The sequence below is a fragment of the Cornus florida genome, unplaced genomic scaffold (genome assembly GCF_030987335.1).
Source record: "Cornus florida cultivar Cherokee Brave unplaced genomic scaffold, ASM3098733v1 CherokeeBrave_3.0.0_Hap2_Chr08, whole genome shotgun sequence".
In the NCBI taxonomy this organism is placed as follows: Eukaryota; Viridiplantae; Streptophyta; class Magnoliopsida; order Cornales; family Cornaceae; genus Cornus; species Cornus florida.
Genome location: NW_026775578.1, coordinates 59,517,407 through 59,528,737, shown reverse-complemented (window position 1 = coordinate 59,528,737; position 11,331 = coordinate 59,517,407). Strand labels below are relative to the sequence as shown.

The window sequence follows — 11,331 nt, the reverse complement described above, 5'->3', positions numbered from 1 at the left end:
ATGACAATAATAAAGTATCAAAAGGAGAGAGGGATCAAAAGATAGAAAAGACTGGGAGCTTAGGAAGACGAGGTAGGACAGGCAGGTCTGGCACCACGGATGTCTCGGGATAAATCTTTGAACATAGCTGTGACATCCGTGCGGAAGGTAGCGAACTCCGTTCTGTGGGTCGTGAGGTCAGCTCTGATGGCAACAACAGCGTCCTCGAGCGTCTGCAGACGCACTTTGAAGCCGGGGGTCAAGTCTGGTATGGATGAGTCAGAAGACAGCTCCTGGGTCTGCTTCTACTCGTGGATAGGTGACCCGGCTGGAGAATGCTAAGCTGCATCATCTGCTGAGTGCTCCAAGTCAATGTCTATATCAACGTCATCATACTCGATAGCTGGATCGACTGGTGCATCGTCCGCTGCGGGAGCTGCTGCTGCTGGCTCTACTGGTGCCGGGGCTGCCTGTGCTGCCTCCTCCTCCTCTAACTCCAGCTCTGCAGCCGCCAGTACGGCATGGACCTGCAGGTGAGTAATAATAGCTTTGTAGCTCTTGTCCCAGTCCTTCTTGCGGAAGTGACAGAAACCTCTCTCGGGGTCCTCCCGCCGGTGTATGAGATATCGCTGGTCAATGAGAATCTGGGTGATGAGGTGGCTGAATGGAAGAGACTTGGCCCTTCCGGACGCCTCCTTGCTGATGTACTCATCATAAAGCTTCCTCATCACGCTTCAGATAAGCGCAGGAATAGACACCCAGTGGCCGGTATAGAAGGCGTACAGGGCTGCTAGATAGTCGCCCCGCCTCTGAATCTTGTGTCCTACCATGTATATGTTTCGGTAGAGCACCGAATCTGTAAACCACAGGTCATCCGACAAAAATGTCCGGGTGGCGAATGTCTCGCCATCGGCATGGTAACCTGTGAGAAAAATTGCCATATCGGTGTAAGAAGGCCTGGGGAGCCTGGGATATGTTTCCTGAAGCTCTGGCGGGCACCAATGTGGACAGCGAGTCGAACGGGCCAGAATATCCACTGTAATGGTGATCTCATGGCCATCGATAGAGATGATGAGCTCGGCTGTAGTGCATGGCAATGGTCGGAGGTTCTGGTAGAACAACCGTACCAGTCGGGGGTAAATCGGCTCTGTGACTGGGGTAAGAATAGCTGAGAGGCCCCGCTGAATGATGTCCTGATAGGCAGATCGAGTCAGCACCGATCTGGAGAAGAATGCGGTGTCAAATGCTGACTCGTGCTCGATAGTCATGTGTGTATATCGAGGCGCGAGCCTATCACGCTGTAGATGAGTTGGCTGAACAGGTGGAGCCGGCTGAGCTGGCTGCTCAGCACCTCTATGCGGTGGAGATGGTGATGGAGTGAATGCTGGACGAGCCGGCGACTAAGGTGGAGTAGGGTGTAATGGCTCCTCTGTATGAGAGGGCTGCACAGTCTCCCCAGTCCACTGTCAGACTCTCCTCTGTGTGCTCGGGACTAGGATCTCGGACATGAGATGGACCGGCCCCGTCGTTAAATCTGCGTCTGGTGCCGTAATGGTGTCTACGCGCTACAGTCTTGACGCGAGCTATAATCTGCAAATAAAAATTCAAGAGTTAGTGCCAGCATATATAGAATATAAAGCACAATATAGAAACATGTATGTCAAATAAGATAGACAAAACAAAATATCCCATGATTCTATGCAAGTGGCAGAACATGAAACATGCTAAACAATATAAGTATGAAATGCATCCAATGTGGAATATCACAGGCATTGGGCATATATAAGGTAGCATGAACATAAGATAAGATGAATGAAGTGTGTATATGAGATCTGTGAAATTCGATCGATCAAAAAAAGAAATGAGATCGATCACAAAAGTTGGATCGATCGAAGGGTAGTTGGATCGATCGCAAATCTTCGATCGATCATAAATTTGTTCGATCGATCAAACAGTGCGACGATGAAACCTAACAGTCACAGATCTGTGACTTTTGAAGCATGGGGCCCACACGAAAGAGTTCATGGGCCCTTCAATAACACAAATCAAGAATAAATGCACTCCAAACGTGGCCCAAACACCCAAATCTAACAAAATCTTCAAAATCTATGCACACATGTACACACACATATATATATGTATATAGACATGGATGCTAAAGCTTTGAGAATGGAAGATTCAACATAAGAGCAACATGGTTACGACATTTGAAACAAGTATTGATGCATGAGAGTTCAAATCTAGGGAAGGATGTCTCGGATCTTACCTCAAAGAGCGAGAGAATGAAGAATGAACTGAGATTATCTGAGATGAAGAGGATGGAGATGAACTGAGATTCGAGATGCTTGGATCTCGCCGGAGGAGTTACCGGAGCTTGGAGAGTTGATTCACAGTGAAGAGGGACGAGAGGCTAAGGTTTGTTGAGTGAGATCGATCCAAATGATCGATCTTAAGACCCTGGGATCTTTTTTTTAAAAAAAACATTTCCTGACTAGTTCGATCGATCGAAGATGAGTTGTAATCGATCGAACTTTGATGAACTCTTTTCAAAGTATTTTTGGATTTTTTGTTTTTTGAATTTTGCAAAAATAAAATAAAAAATAAAAAATTGAAAAATAAAGTAAAACAAAATATTTTTGATTTGCTTTGAAATTTTTTTTTTTTAAAATTTAATTAATTAAAAACTAAATAAATTAAAATATTTTTGAATTTTTGAAAACTTGTTGAAAATTAAAACAACATAAAATGAGAGTGAAAATAGAATAAAATAAAAATGAAAATATTTTTGGATTTTTGAAAAGTTGAAAAGTCAAAATTGTGAAATGAAAGAAATGTGATCGATTGAAACAAGCCTTCGATCGATCAGACAGGTAAGAATACACAGGTTCTTGGTTCAAAAATTGGCTAAATGCTGGAACTTAAGATCGATCCAACCTTAATGTTGGATCGATCGAAAATTTTCAGATCGATCTTGAATTGAATTCGAACGATGGGACAGAGAGCTGAAATATGCAGGTTTATGCAGGCTCAAAATTTTTCTAAGTGTTGAGTCCTGAGATCGATCGAACCTGGAAGTTGGATCGATTGAAGATATCTGATCGATCTAAGAATGAGTTCGAACGATGGGACCGAGAGCTGATTTTGGATGCAGGTGGATGCAGGTCGAAAATTTTTCTAAGTGTTGAGTGCAATCCACAGTTCGATCGATCGAACTCCAATGTGAGATCGATCGAATTTTGCTAAATGCTTAATTATGATATAAAAGCTTATGCAATCCTCACCAAAGTTCCTTTCAATGCATGTGAACCTAAAACAAATATCTAGACTTCGCAAGAAACAAAATGAAAGATAGAAATGGGGGAGGAATAGGGTTTTGACACCCTACGAATGCCTTTGCTAGTCTTTAACGTCTCTAGCAAGACGTTGGGCTCTTTTAGCCCGGGTCAAAGATCTTATGATGCATCCCTCCTTGTTGGGGTGATAGATGCTTTGAACTCCACCCAACAAATGGTCATTTGAAGAACTTGTTGGATCAAGCTCAAAAGAAGCTTTTGATCTTTTGTCTATGTAATTAAAACCTTTGGGCTTCCATGCCTTTTCAAAGCAAGAATTTGAAACAACACTTTGAGAATGCAAGGTTGAAGATGATCCTTTGGAAGTTTTGGTTTTACCCAAAAGCTCATTTCCTTGGCATTGAAGATCATGACATTTTTCTATAATATTGACCTCTCCTTCATACTAGTCAAGTGAATTGGGTGTGGGATTAAAGATATTCAACTTTACTTTCATGTGGCCAAATGAAATCTTCATCACCCCCGTCCTACAATTGATGTTGGCATTGGCGGTTGCCAAGAAAGGATGGTCAAGGATAACAGAAATTTGGCTCTTAAGATTGGAAATCGGTTCCGTGTCAATAACAATGAAATCAATCGAGAAGAAGAATTTATCAATCTTGATCAAAACATTCTCAATGACACCCTTAGGTTTCTTAATGGATCGGTCGGCAAGTTGTAAAACTACCGACGTCGGTTTCAATTCACCTAGGCCCAATTTAACATAGACCGAATATGGAAGAAGGTTAACACTTGCTCCTAATTCAAGAAGTGCCTGGTTAATGATATGATCACCAATGATGCATGATTTAGTGGGTGAATCGGGGTCTTTAAACTTTGGAAGAGTGTTATGTTGCAAAATTGAGCTTACTTGCTCGGTCAAAACCACTTTTCTTGGTGCTTGGCTCTTGTTCTTCCGCTTTTGGGTGCACAAGTCTTTCAAGAATTTGGTATAAGCCAGAATTTGCTTGATTGCATCCAATAGTGGAAGGTTAACTTTCACTTGTCTAAACATTTCCATGATTTTATTGGTTTTTGCCTTTTGCTTGTCTTTTGAACTGGATCCTTTTAAGGCATTCGGAAATGGAACCTTTGGTTCAAACACTTTTTCAGAATTTTCTTTTGAACTCTCTTCAACACAAAAAGTTTTCAAATCATTTTTCAATAGAACCTTTTCAACATCATTTTTTAAAATTTCTTTTTCAAGCACATTTTTCAAAACTTTCTCATTTGCAAGATCATGTGTATGCAATGAAGGAGGAATGGGATGTGAAACGGGACGGGTGGCAACTTGAGGTTGCACCGGTTCACTCTCTTCATTGGACATTTCAACTTGATTGTCTACAACTCTATCACTCTGCAAGGTAGTCACCGCATTAACATGTTCAATGGTATGCCCTTCCAATGAGGAATGGGTTTCCACAACACATTGTTGTTTAAGTGGGGCATTAATGGGCATCTTTCCCTTCTCTCTTGCATTAAGAATGCTTGCTATTTGCCTTACTTGGGTTTCTAGCTTAGCAATGGATTGAGAGTGAGAATGAAGTAATTGTGTGTTAGCCTCAAGAGTCCCCAAAGCATTTAAAACTTTTTCTTCAAAGGCGGGACTTCTAGTGTTTCCTTGGGAATAAGATTGGTTGGGAAAATGAGAATTAGCAAATTGATTCCCTTGTGATTGATAAGGTCTATAACATTGGGATCCTTGGTTTTGAAGTGGAGGTGGAATGTATTTCCCTTGGAAACCGCCTTGTGAAGGGTTTAAGCCTTCTCCTTGGTTTTTTCAAGAGAAATTCGGATGATTCCTCCAACTTGGATTATAATGAGTACCATAAGGATTGTTCCCTTGGTTCACAAAAGCTGCATTGACTTGTTCATTAGGTTCATTTTGCACTTGTCCATGAGGACAATAAGAAGTAGAATGAAGAACACTAGAACAAGTCATACATGTTTGATTTGATGCACGATGAGAATGGTTGGGGAAGGAAGATACTTGGTTCACCGAGTTTTAGTTAATCAAAAATTAATCAAACCTTTGAGCTAAAGACTTCATTTCGGCGGCTATTTCATTTGAATGGTCGACTTGATGTAAACCAACATTCTTCCTACCTTGTGAATTTATACGATTCTTGGATGATAGTATTCTATGCAAAGAATTTTCACTTATGCTTTCATAAAGACGCCACACGTCGTCCTCATGCCTAACAATGTAAGAGCCACCCATGGAAGCATCAACGATACCCTTATAGTTGTCCGATAAGCTCTCAAAAAAATATTAAACTAATTGCCATTTGGGCATGTCATGATGTGGACACTTCCTAAGAAATTCATTGAAGTGTTCTCATGCCTCATGAAATGTTTCTCCATCCCCATGTGAAAATTCTCGAATTGAGGTTCTTATGGCATTGGTCTTAAAAACTGGATAGTACTTCTTTAAAAACTCTTGTTGCATTTCCGCCCAAGAAGTGATTGAAAAAGGCCTAAGATTGTTAAACCAATATTTTGCTTTGTCCTTTAAGGTGAATGGAAAAAGTTTGAGTTTTAAGACCTCTTCCGGCATGTCCGTATATTTTACGGTGGAACATACTTCAAGAAACTCATCCAAATGCTTGTAAGGTTCTTCACTAGGAAGTCCATGAAAGTTAGGAAGCATTTGAATAGTTTGTGCTTTAATTTCATAATGACATGCTCTAAATGGTGGCAATTGAATGCATGTGGGTGTGTTGTATTCATTAGACACATAGTGATCTCTCAAAGCAAGAGGTGGATTAGCTACTTGAGGTACAACATGAACACCTTGGTTATGAATTCCTTGATTAATGATGAGAGGTTGTGGAGCATACATTGGCCTTGGCATTCCATATGGAACTTGGCCTTATTGTTGTGGTGGTTGGATGAATGGTCTTGGCATGCCTATTGGTACTTGCATGTTTTCATTGTGCACATTGGGATGAAGGATACCTTGTTGGTCTATGTGACCAATGTCCTCAATATGGTCATCATTATGGTCATCCATTGATAGATTGGTTCTATTTGAACTCCCTCTTTCCCTAAGATTTCTAATGATGGATTCAAGATGCAAATCAAGAGGGACAAGAGTTGGTCTCAATGAACGACATCCATGCATGCACAATGCCAAACAACAAAAACAAAGAATGACACACACTTCACCTTCACAACAATGCAATGAAACTCCCTTCACAAACACTTAACCCATATTCCTATGCTTTAACAAAGATGATGTAAAGAATAACAAAATAGCCTCCACGCGGGCTGACGATTTAACTAAGGGATTGAGTAAAGAAAGTCTCACAAAAGTCCTTAAGCACTTCAACTCCAAATTTAAAGATTAGCTTAACAAATTTTTTTTTAAGTTTTTAGCATTTTTCCTTTCTTTGCTTAGCTCCTTTACTTGCCTCTTGCTCAATGTACCTTGTCAAATATGAACAAACACAATAAATAACTAAAAGAAAAATAAAAACAAAGTAAAGACACGATCAAAAGAGTACTAATTCCTAATCAATTCCACAAATCCAATCAATCCCAAGCAACGGTGCCAAAATTTGGCGGTGAATTGGCCGCTCGATAAACGCCAAAATTGATGTAGTGAATGTGCGGTTCAAGAAAAACCTTTTGGGTCAAGTTTAAATTTATAAAAACCACTACCAACACTACTACTAACGTAGCAAGAGTGAGTAGGGATCGTCCCAAGGGATTGTGGGGATTGAGCAATCGGAGTTGATTGTGGAATCACAATTAAGGCTAGTAGGTCGAGTGATCAAACATTTGGTTGGTTGGTTGATTAGGTTAGAGAGCAATTAAATTAAACTAAGTAATTGAATTCAATGACGAGTAAGTAAGAGAGAGAAGAGTCTTGGGGTTTAGAGATCACCACCAAGCAATGCATTTCTATATTATTGACAAGTGACTAATGAGAGCAATTAGGGTGTTGCAATATTAGTGTGTGTGTATTTTGTTGATTCAACAAGCAAGGATGACTAGTTAAGCATGTATTGTCTAAACATCATGTGAAAGGCACAATATATCTAACCAATGAAGCAGATATTGTCTAAACAACATGTGAAAGGCACAATAAATCAAAACAAGTCATTAATCTTTTCATTAGGCTCACAATCCAAATACAACACAAGATTAGAGACATATGCTACTTGTATTCAAAAGCTTGGAACTTCAAACAACAAGCATGAATTGTCTTCCCATTTAAAACTACACTACAACTACACTACATCTAAACTACTAGCATGAAAGTAAACTAGGGAAGAGGCACAATCCATCAAGGAATAAGTATGAACCATCAAGAGAATCACAATAGCATTCCTTTAAGCACTATGTTTTGACAATCTTTAAATCTATGGCATCAATACACATAGACATGCATCAACAACACAAAATCTAGAGACAAGAACATGAACATCAATTCTAGCATACATAGACATATGAATAGAATGAAATGATCAATTGGAAGCATTAAACTACACAAATCATTAATTAAACAAGATTTATATATATCAAAGTGTCAAAACATTAATTACAACACTAATCCCTTAATAATACACAAGATTAAGATATAGAAAACATGCTTGGGGCTAACTCTAGCCCCAAGAGGATGTCTAGCCACTCATGGTGAGGATGCTCCAACCTTCAGGGGCTAACTCCATGGAAGAGGTTTGCTCCTTGTTGATGAAGATCTCCAATGGTGTCTCTAGCCTCCTCCTCCAAGCTTCTTTAGAGATGGTATCTAAAAAAAATTCAAGTCTTGGTCTCTATCTCCTATGTGTGTCTCCTCACTAAAAAGCAATCCTTATCCTTATATAGGTAGGTTAAAATCACTCCCCAAATGAGCTAGGGTCGTGCACACAATATTCTCCAATGATTGGATAAAGGACAACTTTCAATGAGCTGGAATTTTAACTTTTTGCACTTTGAGGAAGTTCGATCGATTGAACCTTGGACTTGGATCGATCGAATTGGCTGAGATCGATCAAACTGAGGCTGGATCGATCCAACTGGCTGAGCTTTTTGGGAAAAGACAAATCCGAGATATTTTGGGAGATATTTTTGGGAAAAGGACAAAGGTGGTTAGTGGGTGGACAACTATGGATAAGATCAATCATTTGAATAAGGACAAAGGTGTTCGATCGATCGAAGAATGATGTTGGATCGATTGAATTTTTAGACTTAAGTGCTTTTGGGTCAAGGCTTGGATCTATCTTGAAGTTCTGAGATCGATCAATATTCGATCGATCAAACCTTGGACTTGGATCGATCGAACTTGCTGCTTTGCTTCAATTTGCTTCTTTCTTCCTTCACTTTGCTCCTTTCTTTGTTTTATCTCAGAATTGCTTCAATTAAGCTCTTATTTGACCGAGTTAGCTTATTTTCGGGATAAGTGTCTGAAAATGGAAATAATACGAAATCAATCTAAAACGGCAAAGTAAGATAGATAAAGGTACTAGAATGCCTAAGCTTAAGGGGTTTAAATACGCACTTTTCAGTGCTCATCAGTCTCGTGTGGATGAATATTTATGGGGGAATAGAAAATTGTTGCGTCTTTTGCTGTTCTGGGCCAAAAATCAAATCTGTGACTCATGTCATTGTTTTGGCCTTCCCAATTTCATAAACGTGATGGCTGGACAGTGGTTTTTGTTTCTCCATTGACGAAGAAATGAACTAATTGAAACGTCATGGTCTTCTTCTGGATTTCATTTTCCTACAATCCAAACACATAATTTTTTTTTTTTTTTAATTTCCCCTGCTATTTTATGTAATTGAATCATGTTTCTTTAATTAATTGATTAATTCTTTGTTTTGCAAATATTTGTAAGAACCATGTTAATGGCTTCTCTACCGATTTGATTGACGAGAGCAACATGTTTGGTTTGAATGGAGCGTCACCAATATTGGACCACTTGATACTCTTTAGTATGCATTCATTACCTTCTGTATCTCAAATCAAAGATTGTATCTTTTATCAAATTTTAATATCTTCTAAATTTGGTCTTATTACTTGGTGGTGATTTATTCGAGGGTTTGAGATTGTGATGATGCATGATTTTTCAAAATGGTGTACAAAATTGAGGGTTCTGTGTTTTTTAATTGATTGTAAATTATTATTGATCCAATAATTTTGTAGCATAATTTATTTACTTTTAATTATGTTTGCTTTATTAAATTAATTTATATAATTAGTTAGTGAGTTCACTGGTCTGCTAATTAATTGTATATTGTTTTTTATCAAGTAATGTTGATTGTATTTAGTGGGTTCACTGGTAGGTTGTTTCAAATATGTTATGTTTAAAAATGATTGAAATGATACAACAATGAAATCCCGTAAACGAAGTGAAAAGTAAGAATGTCACAAATATTTTACATTTAATTCATGTTACTTATTTCATTCAATATATATGAGAAGTGTAAAATTAACCGAAGTCAAGGAAAAACTAAGCACATGTTTAGAATAAGATTATAAGGATTCAAAAAAAAAAAAAAAAAAATCAGTTAGTATAGGAACACATTTATAACAAATACCACAAATTATTTCATTAAATATATATTTGAACTTTATAAAATGAATCAAAGTCAAAGGGAAACCAAGTACGTGTTTAGAATAGCGTCATAACGATTTTATAAGTAATATCACAACTAAATTTCATACAGCGTAGAAACATATTTGTAACAAATATCACAACTAATTTCATTCAATGTACACGAGATTTGTAAAATGAAACGAACATAAAGAAAAACCAAGCATGTGTTTAGAATAACATCATAATAATTTCATAACTACCGTCACAACTAAATTTTATATTGTGTAGAAATACATTGGTAAAATATATCACAATTGTGGACCCTTTTGACCAAAAGGATATCTAATAACTTTGACGATTACAAATCATTAATAATGTTTAGCACTAATGTCTATATTAAGTGTTGTGCTAGATATGTTCATATTTTTAAGATTTGATTGTTTAAATATTTTTGAATATATTTTGAAGCTCACTTCTATAGGATCATGCATATCATTCATATCTTACATTTTGATTCTTATGCAACTTAGAAATATGTCACAATTCTTATTGATACATATGTAAATGACCTAATGAAACTCCAAGGCCAAAGACACCTTTAAAGTGTCAAAAATTAATTTCAGACCTCAACCAGTCGATTGGCTTGGATACTTGAAGCTATTGAGTTTGAAATTGCTAACAACCAGCTGATAAATGTTGAAATTTGAATCCAACGGCTCTTTTTGCATTAATGCACTCTCACCTACCTTTAAAAGGGAGAGTTTAGACTTTTTATTTATTTATTTATTATTATTGTTGTATTATAAAGTTCATAAAAGATACATGTTACAATCTAGTTAGAATATATCATATAATTGATATTTGGAAGATGATGTTTTTAAGTTGTGATGTCGTTATGAAGATATGTTTATTTAATATTATATTTGATTTATGTTACGTATTTGATACAAGTCATATAAAAATAATAAATGATACATGTTAAGAGTAAGTTGTGATGTGGCATGTAATCCTCATTTCAAACATGTTACATTTAAATTGTAATATCCTAAAACAATGTTTATTTGATTCCATGCTTGATTCATATTACGCATTTAAAATAAGTTTCATAAAATTAATATGTGATACATTTTACGAGTAGGTTGGGATATCATGTATAATGCACATTTGAAACATGTTATGTCAAAGTTGTATGAGTAAGTTGAGATATCACACATAATTTGCCTTCGAAACATGGTATATTAAAGTTGTAATACCATTCTAAAAAATATTTGTTTGATTTCACACTTGATTCATGTTCACGTAAAAGTAACATATGATACATATTACATATAAGTTGGGATGTCGAATATAATTCGCGTTTACAACATCCATAAAATTTTAGATATTAGTCGTCGTTACGATCATAATACCTTTCCAAATTTTATTTAAATCACAATTCCATAATTAAATTGCAAAGCCACACATTAAACACCAAA

At 37.1% G+C, this 11,331-nt stretch overlaps 1 pseudogene; it reads left to right on the top strand.

Annotated features, from left to right (window-relative positions):
- Window positions 1-5,605: 5,605 nt before the first annotated feature.
- Window positions 5,606-5,704, top strand: LOC132272211 (small nucleolar RNA R71; annotated as a pseudogene).
- The last annotated feature ends 5,627 nt before the right edge of the window (window positions 5,705-11,331 follow it).